Here is a 20,570-nt window from a genome sequence, read left to right on the forward strand (position 1 = left end):
ATATGATGTAGAATAAAAGGAATTACATTTTGCATTGCAGTCTTTTGTATACATATGCTACTGTCTCTACTGCCTGATTTTACTGGTTGTCTTCTACACCACAGCTATTACTGACAGCATATAACCTTGCTATTTTGGTAGTGTGTCCAAGGCAACCCTACTTCTGTATGTGTAATATGGAGCCACTCTAGGTATGTGTAGGAAGTCTAGCCAACCTGGGCAATTGCAGAGCTGTTGCATATGTGAAGATCAATTCTGCACTGCTGGAGCAACACAGCTCCCCCTCAGCCCCCCACTGTGCTACTGTTTTCAGAGCTACACACACTGACAGGGAAATATGAACATAAATGCTGCAAAAGCAAAAATGAAGGGGCTGTGGGACCTGTGCTGTCTGAACAAATATAAGAGCCCCCAAGTTTCAAATGAAATGGAGTGACACAGTCTTGTAAAAAAACTACCGTCAGGGAGAGAGAGAAATATATTAGGCTGCTTGTAGGTCATTGTTAATTAAAAAAGCATCTGATTATCATTAACATAAATTGTCACTGAAGGAAATGGGCCCTTCATTGCAGGAGACAAACTGGCTGAGTTAGCTTAAATTGTCTGGAGTACATGTACCATGTGATGGAACCAGTGAAGAAACTGAAAGCAAATTATAAATTTGCATGTAGGTAACTAATTCAGAAAACAGTTACGCTGATGTTGAACTTCAGTGGTTTGTTGAATTGCAATAGATCCAGTATAGGGTTGAGCTAAAGCTGTAGGAGCAGCAAATTTACTATCGCTGAAAACAACATCCCTACATTTCCAAAAGCTAACAAACAAAAAAAAGCAATGTAAAAATTCCAAAACTCTTGATATTTAAAGGTATATCTTAAGAAAATAAAATCTTAGCACCTACATTAACTTATATCTCTCCACCTGCCAGACAGTTCTGCGCCAAACACTATGATAGTTTAATCTAGTAATTCTTTCCTACAGATAATTCTACCTAGTTAGAATTTGACTTGGAGGTATTTGGTCTTCCTCTTGCTCCAGAATTCATTCTGCTTTGCTCTTGGATTGCCAGTGGCTATACCAAGAATAGCCCTGTGACTGACACAGCCTCCGAAGCACTTGGAAAATTACATCTGTTTGAAACTCCACATTTTGGAGAACTTCAGAACTGAAAATGTCTTTTGGTTTTTTTCCTTATTGTGTGGAAGAAAGAAACTTGAAAAATCATCTGGGAGAAGGAAAAATACTAAATCAGGGAAGAAAAGCTGTAAAAGCTACTCAAATCTTTTGTTTAGTTTCTGCGATACACTCTATGTTTACAACACTGTACAGTTGGGGGAGACCTGTCTCGATATGAACCTTTTCCATAATTTTGAATTTGCTCTTACTACATCTACAGGCAGTTTAGCAGCTGGAGTTTTGGGGTTACTTTAATAAGTTACCTTATTAAGTAATGTTATTGAATACTCTGACTTTTCTTACAGTCTCTTCATTTTATCTTGTGTGAGTGTTGCTACATAACTTAGCAACTAGTAGACTGGTGACATTTGCCATCAGAATACATAGCATTAGAGGGTAGCACTGCAAAAATTGTAGTTTACAAGTACTTGTCTCAAGCAATGTAACTCAGTGATTCCACAAAGTTGGTTTGTGTCATCAGAAAACAAAAAGAGCTACCAAGACATATACACACACAGATGTACGAGATAAGCACTAAGTTAATGTACATTATTTGTAATATCATTTGCAGGTAGTAAACTTGTGGAAATCAGCATCATTCTCCTGACTTTGTTGGAGCTAAAATGATTTACATGAACCATGCATTTGTCCCATCTCACATAAATGTATTTCTCAGGGTACCATATCCCTTTTCTAAAGTAGTGTATTTGGAGATCAGTTCCTGTGGAAAGTGCTGTATCATTAAACATTAATTAAACCATTTACATTATGCTAAATTAATAGCTGGTAGAGTTTAGTAAAGAGTGATGTCTCTTCTACAGATATTTTAAAAATAAATGTCTTATTTCATTTATAAGTCGTTGGGCATTTTTTAATCTTTTATCTTTTAATTTTCTTTCTTAATAGTCTTTCATTTTCGAACAAACACAAATCTTACCTTCAAATGTGCAGTGCTGTTTTGGACTGGGACTATTTCAGCATTTCTGAAACCATTTGAAAATGTCCAGACCTGTCTCCTCTTTATTGTTGCTAAAAATGTCTGCTGAATTTGAAAGTAGGTTGAGCTCTCTGGTAACTTTCTTTTTTATGATTTTTCAGCTCTGACTATGAAAACCAGTAAGGTGCTTCCTGAAAATGTTCTCTTTGCTCCTCTTAGATGTATCTCTGGCAGGTACCCTTCCTCCGCAGAAGGTGACTGGGGTCTTCTCTCCAGCTCTTGGACCCAAAGGTGCTATTGAGGGCAAAATCCTCTGTGCCATTGACAGTTTATGGTGGTTTGTTTACCTTAAAACTCTGAACTTGGTTTTTGTGGTAGGGAGGTTACCAGACCTGGAAACTGAAGGTGTGTGTCATTTCCAGCAAACAGACCACAGCTGGAATTATGGCCTAAGGACATACTATCTTTGACAGAATGGGCCCTGGTCTAGGCAGGGTCCTAAAAAAAGCACTCAAGATGCAGGTTTGTTGACTAACAGTTACTATTTTGAAGGCTTTGGATATTAAGTGCATGCTTCTCATATTAATATTGCTTCACAGGAAAAAAACATATTCTGGGTGGTTAATACTCCTGTATCTGTCCATTGTGACTTGTCTTCAAAGGAACTTGCTCTTCAAACAGTTCTCTATATTCACCTAAAAAACTCAGACCCTGCCAACGTACCCTAAAATTATAAAAGTAGTCCCTTCCTGGATTTAAAGGAGGGCACTTTTTTATTTTTCATTCCCCAATGCCTTGATCCCTGAGTTAAAGAAGAAAACCTATTTTGTTTTTGTTGCAGATATTCAATGATACTAAAATATGAATGTGTAAAAAAGGCTCAATTGGGTACACATTCTTTGGGGAAAATGTTTGTTGACATCAACAAGATTTTTTGCTTGAGTAAGGTCCGCAGGATTTGGTCTGATAGGTGTCATGAGGTTTTCTGCCTCAGTTGTGCTGTGATGACAGATACTGACAGATACGGTGACAGTAGTAGTGGATCAGACTTTTTTTTTTTTAAGCCTGTAAACCCAGCTCACACGTGGGCATTCTGGAAAGCCCACTTCTTACGCTGGGCAGGTACATTTATTTATGCAAAACAAAGTTATGGTTGCCTTTAAGCATGTAAATTAGCATCTTATGCATCTGCTTGTGAACACATGCCTCAGAATTAGCTAACATGCCCTGAACACAGATTTTTACTATATTCCAGAGAAAGTAATGTCTTCAAAGGAAAATGAAGAGACTTTTTGTTGACTTCGCTGTTATTCTATCTATTCTAGGAAAACTGAGGACGTATTTCATTTATGAAAAGCTACTTCAACCAGCTTAGCAATCAAGTTAGAGGCACCTCAACAGTAACATACTGCCTTTGTCATTTTTCGTACATTTCTGTATTTTATGTACTGCACTGATATGGAGCTTTTCTTGGAGAGTTTTCTTTCGAATTACTAAATAGTTGAACAGACTGTCACTAGAAAATGCCTCGGAACTTTTATGAGCATACTTTTATTGTAAATATTCATTTACAGTGGAGCTATTCCAGTAGCAGAGCTTAAGAAAGAGTGCCATGAAGATTCTTAGCTACAATAATCTGTAATTTGTGGGGTTTATTTAGTAAAACGCTCAGTCACAGATGGCAAATTTTAGTCAGAATTAATAAACATATAAGCGTGTTGATTTGCAGTATTATTTTAGCTTGTTTGCCTCTTCTGTGTATCCATAAAATCTTTGAAAACCTTAAGCTTTATCACTGTCTTTTAGAAAAAACATAATTATGGTACAAAATTAGTTTCCTCTCGCTCTGTCTGTTGGGATCTCAGTGCATTTCCAGTTAATATGCAAATAACTGTTTTCCTGCTAAACTTGTCCCCCTCCTTGAAGACAGGAAGAGCATGCCAGAAGACCACAAAAGTTACTATGGTTAAATACATCACCCCAGACCTGCATGAATAGCTCTGGTCTGTCTTTGAGCGCTACGTATGCCAACTAAGACTGTGCTCTGGCATGGCGTGTTTCAAACCATTGCCGAAATTTTGCGTTAGGGGGACATATGGGGTCTGTTCCTGGGGGTGGCGCGACCCTGCAGCCCTGCTTGCTGCAATGGGACTCAACAGCTCTGCCTCTCTCTGCTCCATAGCCCTCTGAGCTCGCGGGGGTGAATGAGCCCGTCCACTTCCCCATTCATTCACACGGGTGAGCTCGAGGCCCAAGGCAGTAACTGGGGCCTTTGGCTTTCTTCACTGCAAGCTTCCCCTTTTCATTAGGCTTGAGATGGTAACTGAAATTTATTAGCCTAAACTGGGCTGGGACTGATGAGATTTACAGTGATATATAGAAGAAACGCCGAGTTGGAGAAAAAGGGATGAAAAATGGAAATGATAAAGTTGTATTGGTAGCTTGTTGAGGTAATTGAAATGCCTTGTTATGTTGTATTGTGATGGGTTCAAATAAAATATAGGTGCAATTTGTCTAGATCATGCCTGTAGCACACTACAAAATAGATTTCTCTCTTCTAGTGTTAAGGACATGTTCAATTTTTGCCTGTCAGTGGGGATTGCAAAGGGGTGAGATGAGACTAAAACTTCTCCTTATTGATGTAGTTGACAGTTTGGCATTGTTCACACTACACTGCTTACAGCAGGGCAGTGAGCGTTCTTCAAACCACCCAGGGGGATTTCTGCAGAGAAGTCCAACGCACCCATTTTTGTCCCCCAGCGATCTCCCGTGCTCTGTTCTCCACTCAGAGAAAACCGAACAGCTTTGGTGCAGAGCTTTGCCCTCAGAGCCACCGCTGAGGCTCCAGGGGCACCGAGGGATGTCTGCGCTCTTCACCGACATGTATCCACACACTGTGAGACCATTTGCCCTTGGCTGGACAGGACTTGCAGGTGACTCTGTTCAGGAGATCCCTGAGCTCTTTGCCTCTGGCCCTCAGCACAACCAAAGTCCAGAAGCAACGCATGCAAAAAACAGTGAAGGAGCACAGCTAATGAGATCCTCTGAAATGCAACAAAATTACTAAGAGGTTATTACGTAGATTTCAAGAGGAAAAAGATGCTATGTTTCTCCAAAAATGAGGTGGATTTCTGAAGCTCAAGTCAAGCACCCATAGAAAATCCTAAATCTTACCTGAATCTGGACAAGAGACTGAGGACCCTGTCTGGCTTATCTTTCATTTATTCCCTATTTAGTCCTAAAGTCCACTCAGAAAACACGGACGCCAAGCCATTCCCTGCAACAGCAGTGATCACAAGGAAGAGGCAAATATAAAGCTGGCAGGTCACCTGCTAACTCTTTTTGTTATCTGTGGAAGCAAGACACAGGAGTGACAGGGTATACCTACTGCAAGTCCAAGGGTTCTAACTGCTTTCTAGCAGACTACTTCTAGCACAGCTTAAACCCTGTGGCTGAAAATTACTTTCCGTAAACTTCCTCAATACTTGTAGGCTGCAATTTGATTACTTCAGGTGGTCAGGAGAAGATTTTGACTAAATGTATTCCCAGTGCAGTAGTGAAAACATGTCAGATGCTATTAATAATGCAGAGGAGTAACCAGGTTCCCAGATAGGTATTTTATAATTACATAAGTAGCAGCATTGTAACAGTCACAGTGATCTAAGACTGTAACAGAAGCTAAGTTTGTGAGGAGAAATAATATCTTTTATGAAGCCAGCTTGAGTACCTCGGGAAAAAAACAGACCACTTTTTGCTCTGGGAAGGGCTTGTGTGCCTGATCTGTCTTTCCATTCTAATCAGTTGGTCTAATAAAAAATATTACCTGTGTCTACAAACCTTGCCTTGCAAATATATGTGACTTGAATCAATAACTAGATCTTCTTTGCACAATAGATAATCATATGGTAATTCACTGCCAGAGAGTTTATGTCAGTAGTGACATGTAAGCTGCACACAAGATCTTTTTAAATATAACCATATTACATGCATTTTGAAAAATACTTTGTGTTTGAAAAAAAAAAGTAATTTTATTCCTATGAATGGAACCTATAATGTGCTTGTGCAATGGAATTCATCTTTCTCTATCACTGTAGTATCTTTCTCTCTTTCTCCATAATGCCCTTCATTCTTTGCTTTGTGCTAAGGATATGTATTGACTTTGCAGAATCACTGTAGCAAGCTGTAAATGATGTATTCAAAGAAAAATCACTGCCCAGTTCCCATAGAGAGAACATGAACAGTGCTGGGCAATCAGAATTATGCTGCATTTTGTATTGTGACATTCAGTGCAATCAGGCAAAGCAGCCCAAGCACAGACGTCACTGTCTTAAGTTCTGACAATAGAAGCCTGTTCCTTTTAATATTCATATAGAGAGATCTGAGGTGTTTTTCCTTCTTCACCTTATTCCTTTCCCATTAGCCCCTGTCATCATGCATGGGGAGAAGACAATCCTTCATTACCTACAGTTCTCTCACTGCACACGAGGGTGTAGCTAGCAATTTGACAATTGCTTGTATACCAGCCATCATACTACCTGTGGTTTGTCCATAGCACACACATCATAACCTGCGACGGAGATAGCACAGCAAACAATTCAATCCTTTTGCCTAACTGGTGCAGTTAGAGATATTCAGAATTGTTTTACTAAATGGCTGGAAGAGCAGAAAATCTGCTTGTCAGCATTCCATAAGAAATGTTGTTGGAGAAAAAATTGTTAAAAGTAAGTAAAATTGTAATAATACAGTTGCATGTATTTTGCATTTGGAAATTCCACATGCCATATGATAAAAGTAAGCAAACTGAAATGGTGCGGAGGCCAGGACAAGGCCAAGGTGCCACAGCAATTCCTTGGCAGCTCCCTCTGAGACCTTCAGCCATGCATGCCTCATGGTGCCCTCCGTCTGGCGTGAAATTTTCAGATGTGGGTAGGACTCTGCGAGCTTTTTTGCTGCTGTCTTGAAACCAAATAAGGTTTCAAACTAAACTAATAAAGCCCAGAGCTTTAAAGTTGACTACTACTACTCTTGGAATTCCCTGGCACTTCTGTGAAGTTCTAAAGCCTCAGTGTGAAGAAAAAGCTAATGCATCTGTCAGGAGAAAAGGCAGTGTTTTCCTCAGTGGCTCCAGACCACAAATTACTCTCCTGAAGATACTGATGGAGTAGACCATGGTGATGGTCTTTTTGGCAGAAATAGTCCATGTTCAATTCAGTCCATGTTCAATTCAGTATATTCCCTAAGGACAGCCGTTGAGAAAGAAGATGCCGAATCCTACATCCCTTCAAAGAAACAAGAGTAAAACAAGACTAAAATGATAAACTGAGGATTAGGTTTAAGACAATATGGAAGAGACAAACAAAGGTTTTATTTTAAAGAGCAGGAGATACTCTGAAACAAGGCTGGGCTGCCAGATGGCCAGTAAGTTTGAATATATGTTTGAATACAGTTTTATTTAACTAAGATAGAAGAAAAAGTGACTAAGAAGAAAGCCTTGTCAGATTGGCCTTCCCCTACCCTACATAAGCAACATAGAAGCTAAGTCACTGCATTAAGTGACTGAGTAAGGCAAAACAAGGAAAGAAGCAAAGACACACAGTTCTGAGGGAGGAGACCTGTACAAAGTTTGCCGGACAGTGGTAAGCTCAGGTAAACCCCTGAAAAGGATGAAAACTCAGGCCCTTGTCCTGAGCTAGGCCTGGGGACTCATCACAGGTTACTTGGAAGAAAAGGAGAGTGGAGGCAAAAAGGCAGGCATGTGACTGAGAAGGTAGTGTCTTGGAGCCTGTTGAATGGCACGTTCCACGGTACATGCATATATGGGTCTCTTTGCTTCTGCTGTGCTATTGTCATTTTAAGTTCTCCAGTGGATTTTGTGTGCACGCACACTTTTTAAACAGACTGTATAGCATTTAGGAGTTTCACCATTGTAGCATGTGACATTCTGAGCTTTCTTGGATAGAAGTAGAGCTGGTATTCTTGCCTGTGGACATGACAACTTGAAAGCTATTCCTATTACTGGTTTAGTAACATTTTACAAAGGTGGATGTGAATTTTATGACCGTACGTAGTCCCTTCACCATTCTTGTTGTTATATATGCATTGTCTTTATATGTTACTTCTTCAGCAATGTGCAGGTTTGTTTTATTGCTTTGGAAACTTCTTGCTTTTGGGTAATGGCCTCATTTTATCATTTGGGATGTGGAATTCTTTTTTAGTTAATATTCACCTTTTCCCTTTCTCAAATAGACTCTGTAGTGCCCTTAAAAATTGTTGTATTTTGAAAAGCCATGATTTATTGCACAATAAAAACCAATACAGTTTAGGTCATGATTAACTGCAAAAGCAAATCAATGGTTAAATGAGCACCCAGTATTTGAAAAAGCCATGAAGGTGCTACAAAATCTACATCGTATCGACTCATGCAATGCTTCCTGGTGCAAATATCTGGTTCTAGTATTTGTAAAGAATGAGTGTTTCATGTTAGCCATCCGTAAAGTGATACCGCAACACAGCCCACATCTGCAAAATCCAAAAACTTTTTTTTTTTTGTCGGAAGAATCACGAACAGAGCTGGCTGAAGTGAGGCAGAGGTATAAGACAGAAACATAAAAGCTGCTGTATGACATGAAATGACAACACAAAAGTGGAAAATAGTTGTTTTTCAGCTTTCTCCTCTCTTGTTCCTTCACCTCTGTCATTTAGGTAACTTGTAACTCATTCCTCATTTCAGTCCTGCAAGACAGAAAACTGTATGAACACATAAGCAATATCCATATATAATGCTGCTTCTTCCAAGTTTTCCTTGTAGGAGAGCAGTGTAAATAGCTTGCAGCATACAATATTCTCTTGTTCAAACAGTGATAGCAAAATGTTTCTTTCATCTGTTGGAAAGCCTCTAAATTTTAAAACCACTCAGCATGCTGCATTCTTTAGTATTTTTTACTCTGTTTTGTATGGTTATAGCATTATGTATAGTATGGTGGCAGGGAGAACATCAAGTATTGGAGAGAAAAGATTCAGTCCTTTCATGTAAGGACATTTAATCACAACTGTGCTTAATAAAATGTTCTATATTCAAGAATTGATTTTTATGGTTCATGTAAGGTATGAGAGTTAGGGTCAGTTTCTTTAGTTTAAAATTGTAAGTTTATTTTTTGGTTTTGAGGAATTAGGCAAGATACGTCTTCACCCACCTGTTCTGTACATAATATGTGCATTCTGCATGTGAACGTTTGAAAACACCTCTCATTTTTCCTGAAAAAGCCTGGTGGTTGAAACCATGTAATGTTGAGACAGGTGAGTGGATGGACACATTCTTTGCAATGTACTCTCAACTGTGATTTCAGAGGCATGGAAGAGCACTGTTCAGATTGTATGATTCAGCCCTGTGCTAGGGGGGGAGCACGAGACACTCAGTGAAAATTAAGTTCCTCCTATTTTACTGTATGTCACACAACAGCTCTTAGAAAAGATAAGTCACAGGCACATTACTGAAAAGTGTCCCTGCGAAGGAAGACTACACATGAGGCAGAAATTAGAGTATGCAGCCACATCTGCTTTAGTAAACACAATGTTTGGATAACCCGTTCGGCTGTATATGTGAAACTGAGGAGCTTGTGTATTAAATGTGTGGAATTTTTCCAGTGCTCGCTCTGTATATCATAGAATTCTTTTGGGTTTTCTGTGTCATATATGAGTGCTGCATTATGTACTATATATTAATCCTAAATTATAACCTTAAACAATAGACAGTATCTGCATTTTATCTTCATGGTGCTGTGGTATAAGCAATAATCAAAGAGCATCCACTGCAGTCGCCATTCCATTAAAGCTGTCATATATATTTCATTCTAATTTTTTTTCCCTTACTGCACTCCAACTTGGGGGAAAAAAACCAAACTCACAGACTACACTCAACCTGAGATGCAAACTTTTCAAGTGGCATCTGTTTAGCCTTTTAAATTATAATCAGACATATTCTGAGTATACTATATAGTGAAGCAGAGAAATAGAGATGTGTGCATACACTGCAGGAAGCAAGTATTGTGAATAAAATCCTAGTTTAGAAAAAATTACACCCTGATTCAGTAACCACCTCAATTCTAGGGAGAGGTCATTGCTCTTGTAATCAGACTCCCAGCAATAATGGTGTACTGATAACTTTCCAGGATGTTATTACAAGTATTCTCTCCTAATATAGGGGAAAAGTGGTACTGAGGGGCATGTTTTGCCTTATCATTATCAGAAACGTGCTGAGTCTCTGATGCTGACCAGCGATGCTGACGAGAGCCATTTCTGCTTCCTTGGAATGTTGCACTAAAAATGTTCAATCAGCCTGAGGAGGCCAAAGATGAACATGCAATAGAGGAAACTGGGAGAACATTGTATTGCTTCCCAACACATCAAAGTATTCATTTATCATAGCTCTAATTCATCATTTGTATTGGGCACTTTGCCAGCATGCAAACTTCCAACAACTTCTCTCCAGAGATTTGAATGCCCTTTTTCTTTTGTAATGCGGAAATCACTATGTTATCGTTAATACGAAAAATGTGGGGCCAGAAAACTAGCCAGTGTGACCTTAGTTCTGCAAATAATCATTAGTGCAAATCTGGAGAGAAAGAAAAAACCAAAAACCAACCAAATCTTGACTGTATAATCTGAATCTTCATCTCAAGATCTAATTGTTGAGGGACTGGCAGCGTCCCAAGGAATGGATAATGAGATTTAGAGTCTCCTACTGCCAGTCACTGGCTTGGCCACAGACTGCTGGGGCACAGCTCTGCTCTGAGTTTAGTGGAGTTGCTTCAGATTTACCAATTTAACTGAGACTGGGAATGGGCTCTGTGCTGGCAGCGAAAAGAAGTTATCACTACAGGGAGCTATTACAGAGGTAATAACCTTCTCGTACCCAAGCGGACAAGTTTCCCTATCTCTTTCACACGTACGTGTCATCAAAGTTGGTACAAGTTTGCTACCTTCCCACACTGTGCAAAAGATGAAGGCTAGCACAGGGACAGTACAAGAAATATCTGCCCTCCTAGTTACTTCGGGTCGAGATTGAGGCGAATTGGTAGGCAGAGAGGATGCCTTGTCCTGCTGCTGCCTTTGCTGCTGTTGTTCTGTGGGTAGGGAGTATTTCAGCAAGTCTGGCAGCTTTTATGAACACTAAAATGATCTTTAACAGTGGATGTAAAACCCCTTTAGTATTTGGTTGTTTTTCCAAAGTCTTACACAAACCCTCCAGGAAACTGTACTGTTTACCCCCATAAAAGTAGCTCTGACATTAGTCTCAGGACGTTTATTAACTAAAATTCAGCCTTCTAAAGAAATTCAGCTTTCATCTCCGTACCCTTTCTGTTAAATAAAGCAACGCTTCGTCTCTCCAGCGTTACTTTTGGTCTACCCCAGCAGCCCATTTTCTCCCAGCCCGCGTGGTGCGTTTGGAAATCCCCCCCGAGATGTAGAAAGCCCTGCAGAGAGGGGAGACACGGGGGGCTGCTTTTCCCACAGCCGGGGAGCTGCCCGGGGCCCCGGGGGCAGCAGCTGGGGGGGGATTCCCGGGGAAGGGGAGCGGGGGCGGCAAGGGCGAAGGAGAGGGGAGGTTAGACCAAGAGGGGTAAAGGGCAGCGGAGCAGGGGGAGAAGGGGAGACGGGAGGAGAGCGGGGGAGCAGAACGAAAGAAAAGAGTCAAGAAGAAGAAGAAAGAAGAAGGAAAACTCCTCCTCCTCCGCCCCCCCCAGCCTCCCTCCGCAGCCAGAGCCAGCAGCGAGCGGCAGCGCTGCGCGAAGGCGCCCGGCGCGGCCCCTGCGGAAGGAGCGGCGGGGGGGGGCGGCGATGTGAGGGGCGCACCCGGCGGAGGAGGGAAGTCCCATCGCCGGGAAGGCAGCCGGGAGCTCCTCCACGCTGCAAGGTAAACCCGTCCTATCCTTCGGGGACTTTTTCCTCTGCTCTTTTCCTTTTCCCCCTCTTTCATTCCCCTTTTTCTTTCCTTTTCTTTATTTGTGTTGCTCTTGTTTCTTTCTTCTTTTTTCCCCTTTCCTTTTTTCTTAATTTTTTTTTCTTGCTTCTCTTTTTCTTTTTTTTTTTTTTATTTATCCTTTTTTTTTTTTTTTTCTCTTCCTCCTCCTCCTTTCCCCGGCCCCCTCGCCGCCCAGCCGCAATCGGAGGGCGAGGAAGAGGCGGTGAGGGACGGAGCAAGCCCACACCGGGTCGCTCTGGAGTTTGCCTGGGACAATCTTCCCCCCCGCCCTGCAGGTGCACTGCCGCGCCGGGCCGGGCCGGGGGGTGTCCCGGTGTCCCGGCTCGCTGTCGGGATCCGGGAGCAAGTCGGAGAGACGGAGGGAGGGGGGGGCAAAAGGAGCCGCCCGGGGCACGGAGCGGCTCCCGCCAACTTTCCCGGGGCGGAGGCGGCGGGGAGTCGCCGCGGGGGGGGGTGTCTGCAGAAAGTGGAAAACCTATCGGAAAAAAAAAAAGGGGGGGGGGGGGCTGCACAGCAGGAGCTGGAAACTTCCCCCCCCCCGGCCCCCCCCGCAGCCCCCTCGCCTCGCCGGGGCTCCCGAGGAAGAAGCGCTTCCCCCCCCCCACCGCCTCCCCGGGGGGGTCCGGGGGCTCCGCGACTCGGCGGGCGCTGCGGGAGCGGCGCGGAGGGGGTGCGGGGGGGACACAAATGGTAAAAGATACGGAAGGAAGAGACCCAGGGGCTGGGACATAAATCAGGCAGAATATATGGGGAGTTGATGAGAATAGGTCTTTTCACCCTTAAAAAAAAAAATAGCCACTTTGGAAGAGAAAAAGGAGGCTGATTATTGGCATCCAGCTCTGAAACCCAGGCAGCTGATGCTGAGGGGAGCCAAAGGGAGCAGTTCTTCTTGGTTTAAAAACAGCAAGACAGTCTCTGCCAAAGATTGCTGTAAACACTGAATAAAGATTTCATTGTGGCTTGGTGTGACTGGAATAATTAGGCAGTTAATTGTTCATTCTGATCTTAAAGTGAAGTAATCAGTAGTGCACAGTTGGAAAAATACGGGGGAAAGGGAGGAAAAATAGCAATAGGAAAATGATAGGAAAATGTATCACTTTTTCCTCTTCTGCAGGTTTTCTTTTTTTTTTTTTTTTTTTTTTTTTTTTTTTTTTTTTTTTTTTTTCCCCTTGGTGAGACTGGGAGCACGTGGGTCCCGGTCTATTTAGATAGAGAACACCTTTGTAAAGCTGGGGTGTAATTGTGCTTTTACTGCCACTGTGTCAACATCATTTCGGTCTGGACAAAATCAAATTATGAGACTTAAAGAAATCCTATTTTATGGAAATGAAATCTGAAGATGCCTGGAGAATGAACATCTTAACTAGATTGACTAATACCAATTAATGCATTTTACTTATGTGTGCACTTTATTGCCAACTCAGCAGGGATGAAAGCTAATGGTGCCAGCTTTTGTGCTGCTCTAAGACATTTTTCAAGCAGGCACACAAGGTTTTAATGGTAAACTGTTTTGAGTTTTTAACACTGTGATTGTGTCCCCGTTCAACTCGAGTTCCTTGCAGTGGTGACTCCTTCATGGTAATCTAATGAAATGATCTCTTGTTACGCTGTATTAACTATTCCCTGTGACACAGCAGGAAAATACAACCTGTGTGTATTTGTACTGGAGATGGTTATAAGTTGTCAAGCAAGATGCACGTACAAGGAATAGAATATGACTTACTGATATTAACTGGAAGATGGCACCATAGGCAAAAAATGTTTTTCTTTCCTATATAGCATGTTTTTTTGTATATATAAATTCATGATAAAGAAGCATAATAGGTGGATTAATTATCAGAAAGGATGGCAGGATGTTCTATTTAAAACAAAGAAAACTTACGAAGTAGTTCATAGTCATTTGAGCAAAGTAAACGGATTACCCAAAGTCTAACTGTACACGAAACAGACTCATCTTTCATATAACTTCCTTGACTTTCAAGTAGTTATATGAAAGATTAATTTGGCTCGGAGACATCCATGTAGCCTGCCCATCCATCATAAATAAATAAATAAATGTGCTGGAATTGGGCAAGGTTTAAAAAGAAGTTCAGTTAAGTGTAATTTTCTGTCACTGCACATGCAGAAAGCTAGGAGCTACCCATTACCGAAAAAACAAAGAGAGAGCTTTCATTCAACGCTGAAAAGTGAAGCAATTTGTTATATTTTGTTGAAGTTGAGTTTTTCGAAGGTTTTGACCTGCACTTTGTGAGATTTTTGTGGAAAGCCAAGTGGAGAAAACATGAGGCATGTTGTCTGTCTAACAGTATAAAACTAATATAAAACACTGCAGTCTTTGCTCAGGTCACAGAGTTTAGAAGAGCAAGGACAGAATGGTGACTCCAGACTTTTGTCCAAAATGGTGGTATAAAAACCTCGTAACAATTGGGTATGTAAGGGCCAATGTTAAGATCCACTTTACAAGCATTTTTATTAAGCTGTTGAATGTGCTCTGTCCTACCACAGTGATACTCAGTATTCTGTCTATGAAGAGTATTCCTGATTTAATTCCAAGCTATACTGAAAAGACTTCTTCAAGGCATTTTACTTACTAGTACAGTCTAGAGGGGATGTTACTAACTTTATTTGCACCTATCTAGTCTGAGAAACCTAAGGATGTTCTACTCTTCTTACAGAAATCCAAAAAGTGTAGCGATCGAGTGATCGCGTAAGAGACACTGCTCAAGTTGCTGCTTGCGATGTTCTGAGGGAATGTTTCTAAAAATCTGCATAGTGTACCCCTTACACAAATACCACGTTAAACTCTAGAATAATTTGAAAACCAATAGCAAGATTTTGAGAGAAGTCTGAAGTGCTTTTACCTCCATTTTCAAATACAAAATTTACCAAGCGGCTTCTCATTTCTGTAATAAAATGCATCAAAACCACGCTCTAGCCACCACAGTAAGTTTGGGAACAGGTCTTCCTTGCATTGTTATAACATGTTTAGCAAAATACACAGAGGATTATACACTTCTATTCAAGGAAAACATTTGCCATCAAATTGTAGTTAAACCCTGAATACTATCTTATACCTAAAAGTTGTTTGACATGCACAGTACATCTTCGTAATAAAATTGCATTGTCACAGACATAATTGTTATTCATAACAAGTAGTCTCACAAACAGATTCCATCCCTGTAAGTATTGAGTCTCAGTCAGGCCAATTATGACTAAATTACTGCATGTTCTCTGCTGTATCAACTAATTAAAGGGTAATTAATAAAATGATAATTTCATTCCATGGCAATGTCTACATCTGGTTGTCATAGCAGAGATTGTTTGACATATGGTTAAATGGTCAGATACTACATTGTATGAATGCAACATTTGCACAGAACACCTGGCAAGCTAGAGGAATTTTAACCCTTAAGACATGAATTTCAAGAATCTGTGTCAATGTGCTGTTAGACCAGTTTGCTCATTCTCTCCACCTAGTCTTACACGTTTAAGAAAATTTAGTTCTCCAAGTTAATTTAAGTAACTCTCTTGGGGTGGGGGAAGAGTGGGAAGAGGACTTGGGATATTAGATTGGAAATGAAAGATAAAATAGTACTGACTTGTCTTTGTGGGAAATAACATAGGTGGGTCTAAATTAATTTCTGAGAGGAGACTCTCCATTGGTTCTCGTGTTACTGGGAGCTTCCCCTTTAAGGAAAATCAGGCTGGAATTAGCATGGAGACAAAATTATCTTTTTTTCCGAGATACAATTGTATGCCAGGATTAAGACTGAGGTTGTGGTCACAACAGCATGGAAAAATCTGCATTGCAGCCTTCCCACACTGTACCTGTCATATGTAGATAAAACAAAACTTAGCTCCTCAAGGACAGTAACCATAAAATTCACACATGCTAAAGAAATGAAACAATCTTTTATCAAGTCAACAGATGAAATGAATAAACAATTCTACTGTAGATACCTGATGTGCAAACTAATGTATGCACATACTCTGAAATATCAGTGGTTGAAATTTTCAGGGCAGCCCATACATATGACTTTATACATAGCTTAAGAGAATATATCTTAAGCCCCAGACTTGCCTTGAAAAATTTCAACCACTGCTGTTTCAAAGTATGCAAAAGGCTGTATTTCTGTCCTTTAAAAGCATAAACTGTAAGTAGTGATACTTCAGCATGGGTTAAATGACAGTTTCTTATCTGTAGTGGGTCAAGCTGAATCCCTCATAAAACTAAGAACAAGAAATGAAGTAACAGGCATAATGTTTTCCTTCTCTTTAGGAAAAAAAGAAAAGCATAAAAAGGGGAAAATAGCTAGTGCTTTTTCACAAATAGAGCAAAGTAAAAAGGATGCAGTAAACTGCAGGAAGACATGAAAGTCTGTCTTTTCCCATGCAAACGATCCTCAATGAACAGTTCCCCCAGTGAATAGTCAGGGTCGCTCATCACCTCGCGCGGTCAGGTGCAGAGCGTGGCCAGGGATGGTTATAAAGCGCTGTTTGTCTGTCTCTCTGAGAGCCTGAGTCCTGCTTCTTGAGAATTTCCAAGCGCACGGATCCATCTCATTTTCATTCTGCTCATGTAACTCATTAACACCTGGAAAATCTTTTATAGCATTTAACTGCATCAGATGCACTGTCCGGCACATGTTTTCTTAATAGGGCTTTCACTGTGGTATTGTCAAAGAGCCCTTATGTCACAGCTGGGAACATGAATCTGTCATGTCAGTACTGTACCTTGTTTTAGACAGTAATAGTGTATGAGTGTGTTTTATGGAGGAGCCGAACATGCCCATATACTGCGTTGGCAGGGAAGAATGTGCAGCTTGTTCTCCTAAATAAAGATTCAGGCTGGTGGTAGTAGAGTACTTTGTACCATTTAAACACTGCTGCCTCTAAGGCATTGCACTTCAGGAAAGGGAAGTTTGAGGCAAGCAAGACGTGTCTTAGTATTTTAGTGGTGTAATGCTGCTAGTTAACGATATGTCATCATTTACATTTCATTGGGAAAAAATTGCCAGAGGTTTCTAATTCAGCAGAAACAACTTAACTAGAAGTTGATATGAAAGTCCTTACCCTGGGAATATTTGTTTTTAAAACAAGTTTGATTTAAATATATTTGGCAATATAAGAAGAAGGGGAAGAGAAGTAAATGCTTCTTAATTCCTTATGCTTTTTGTGCCCATTGGATCACTGTAAAACCCAGTTTTAAATAGATTACTTTGTAGCTCTGTAATCAGAATGCCTTGGGTAATTAAAAAAAGGATAGAACTGTGAAAACTGACTGCAACGCATGTGTAAGACCTACTTTTTTCACAGAATTTTTAACATAGCTACATACATTTCATCTGAAAGTTAAACGCTTAAAATTCACCAGCTACAATGCTACCAAGCGTGTCATGATGGTATTCCAAAAGATGGAGCCCACCTTTGAAAAGAGTTTGCAGACTTGAGAAACGGTAACTGTTGTGAAGGAGTTGACTCGGGTCCTCATTTAAAGAATGAATGGATGAAAGAAGCATTTCATGCAGTCACAGGAGGTTCCAATTTTTAAACTAATTGTTTTGCTTTGAAAAGCATAAGTATAGTTTATATGCTAAGAAATAAATTAAAGGGATTTCAGATGCTCGAGGTGAAGGTATGCTGTCAAATGCATTCTGTATGTTTAAAATGTTTGTCTCTGTTGGTTTTGTAATAGTTCTTCAAAAGCCTGAGCATGCAGGGGTTGATACCCCAAATGGTAACCAGTCCAAGCTTAAGCCAGAATCAGTGAAACACTGAGGTGTTCAGGTTACAGTACTGCCTTCTGAATTTCTCTCTTGATTTTCTCCTTTTTGCCATTTGTGTCGTCTCCTGGTTTTTCTGACAGTGACAGTGTTGAGGTACTCTCATGGGACCATGCCCTTAGTTCACGTCCATGTCTTCACCAAAGAGGGAAGGAACAGGGCTGGTTAGGGCTGCTGTGGGGCCTCTGGGGAGAACATGTGGATTTGTTTCTCAGTAGGGCCTTTCTGTAAATTATTTCACTTTTTTCAGAAGGACTGAAGCCCTTCATGCTTCTATGTAGATACCCAGTGGAGCAAGCACTCACCAAACTGTGTAGGGTTTGCCCTGCTGCACTATGCAGCACCCCACAATGTAGCCCAAGAGGTGCTAACCATTTTCAAGTTGAGAGCACACCAGGGCTGAATTCTTCTACACAATTCCTTTTTAGACTCCTACAGAAGCAAATCAAAGATAAAAAATGAGTCTATGTAGTTGTGGTGGTTTGACCCTGGCTGGATACCAGGTGCCCACCAAAGCTGCTCTATCACTCCCCTCCTCAGCTGGACAGGGGAGAGAAGATGTAATGAAAGGCTCGTGGGTCAAGGACAGGGAGCGATCACTTAGCAATTACCATCACAGGCAAAACAGACTCGACTTGGGGAAATTAGTTTCATTTATTACCAAACAAATCAGAGTAGGATAATGAGAAAATAAAAACTAAATCTTAAAATACCTTCCCCCCTCTCTTCCCTTCTTCCCAGGCTTAACTTCACTCCTTAATTCTCTACCTCCCTCCCACGGGAGACAGTTCTCCATGAACTTCTCCAACATGGGTCCTTCACACAGGCTGCAGTTCTTTGTGAACTGCTCCAGCGTGGGTCCCTTCCCATGGGCTGCAGTCCTTCAGGCACAGCCTGCTCCAGCGTGGGTCCCCCACGGGGTCACAAGTCCTGCCAGAAAACCTGCTCCAGCATGGGCTCCTCACTCCATGGGGCTGCAGGTCTTCCCAGAGCCTGCTCCAGCGCGGGCTTCCCACGGGGTCACAGCCTCCTTTGGGCATCCCCCTACTCCGGCGTGGGGTCCTCCCCAGGCTGCAGGTGGAGATCTGCTCCACCGTGGACCTCCCTGGGCTGCAGGGGGACAGCCTGCCTCACCATGGTCTTCCCCACGGGAATCTCTGCTCCGGCGCCTGGAGCACCTCCTCCCCCTCCTTCCACACTGACCTGGGGGTCTGCAGTGTTGTTTCTCTCACATGTTCTCACTCCTCTCTCCAGCTGCAGTTGCGCAGGTTTTTTTCCCTTCCTAAATACATCATCCCAGAGGCGCTACCACTGTCACTGATGGGCTCGGCCTTGGCCAGCAGTGGGTCCGTCTTGGAACCGGCTGGCATTGGCTCTGTTGGACGTAGGGGAAGCTTCTAGCAGCTTCTCACAGAAGCCACCCCTGTAGCACCCCCACTACCAAAACCTTGCCACACAAACCCAATACGGTAATTAACCTTTCTACATGCCTAGGTATTGCGAGACACGGTTACGAGCCCTTGTAATATGTAACTTAGTTACAGCAAAGCAGGTTAAGGATTGAGTGAAAGGCTTAACTATGAATTTCTTTGCTTGTATGAGTTTAATTTAGAATTGCAATCATGCTGTAACATAAATCAAAATAGCAGTAGTAGATGACTAGTTGGCAAATCCCTTAAGAATAATATAGGTACCTCACTAGATTATTATATATGGAGTGCCTTCTGTGTGCTTAGCCCGTTGCTGAAATTAGTCTATTTTTTAATTTTAAGATACTTTTGAAGAGAAGTGCTTTAACAAGTGAAGTTCTGCTGACTCTCAGTGAGAATTAAGAGACTGACTTCTGGAAAGGGGAGCTTCCTAAATGAAAAGAAGCATTTCCCTGCAAAAAGTATTTGAAGTTTTGCCCTGAGCGTCCTCCAATCCGTGCATAATCTGGAGGGCATTAACCATTCAGGTACATATTATGTATTGCTTGACCTGCAGGTATAATATATTAAGGCTTCACAAAAAAAATATATGGTTTTAAGGAACAGATTGAAGAAATAAGATGGAAATCAGCATGCCCTATGAGGGCCAGACAAATGCCTCCCCAGAAAGGGAAGTTTAGGAATAGTGTGTATCAGTGGTGCATGTCTGTTTTAGTTGGACCCTCAGTTTCTTTCAGTGTCAGAGGAGGGCTGCATGTATCAACCAACTACCGTATCTCCTGAGAGGAACCACTGCACTTGCCTGTTTGGTTCGTGCTTCCCATATGGATTTGCTGTAGTCTTGTGTCTCCTTCAGAAAGCGATATGGAGATGGGCAGGCACCATGCAAACAATTAGGGCTGCCTGCTCCTCATGAACGCCTCTAAGGCAAGGGGGAATGAGCACAGGCTGGTAAATTTATTCTGATAGCAAGCCTAAACATCGTCTTTTCTGGGCATCCCATGGACACGCGGGGGAGATCCTGGCAAATGACTAGTGCACGTCCTTGATAATGACAAGGGGAAGAGCTGCTAGGCCTATTGGAAAGGCAGCAGTCAACTATTGACATTATCAGACTAGCGCCTGTAGCCCACGGCCCTGCGCACCTTACGTCCCTGTGACCGTCCTTGGGAGGAAGGGCCGCGAGGAGCAGACACATTGCCCTGGTAGAACAGGCTCCACACTAAGCACTTGTAGCGGAGGAGGCACATAGGCACGGTGCT

At 41.8% G+C, this 20,570-nt stretch overlaps 1 long non-coding RNA gene across 1 annotated transcript in view; it reads right to left on the minus strand.

Moving 5' to 3' along the window:
- Window positions 1-11,924: 11,924 nt before the first annotated feature.
- Window positions 11,925-20,570, minus strand: part of LOC115353095 — an 81,236-nt gene continuing 72,590 nt past the window's right edge. Inside the window, exons 2-3 of the long non-coding RNA XR_003927418.1 lie at window positions 20,099-20,105; window positions 11,925-12,019 (exon numbers count right to left, since the gene is read on the minus strand). This is a non-coding gene — a long non-coding RNA (uncharacterized LOC115353095). The remainder of the gene's footprint in view (window positions 12,020-20,098; window positions 20,106-20,570) is intronic.

This window comes from Aquila chrysaetos, chromosome 18 (assembly GCF_900496995.4).
Source record: "Aquila chrysaetos chrysaetos chromosome 18, bAquChr1.4, whole genome shotgun sequence".
In the NCBI taxonomy this organism is placed as follows: domain Eukaryota; kingdom Metazoa; phylum Chordata; class Aves; order Accipitriformes; family Accipitridae; genus Aquila; species Aquila chrysaetos.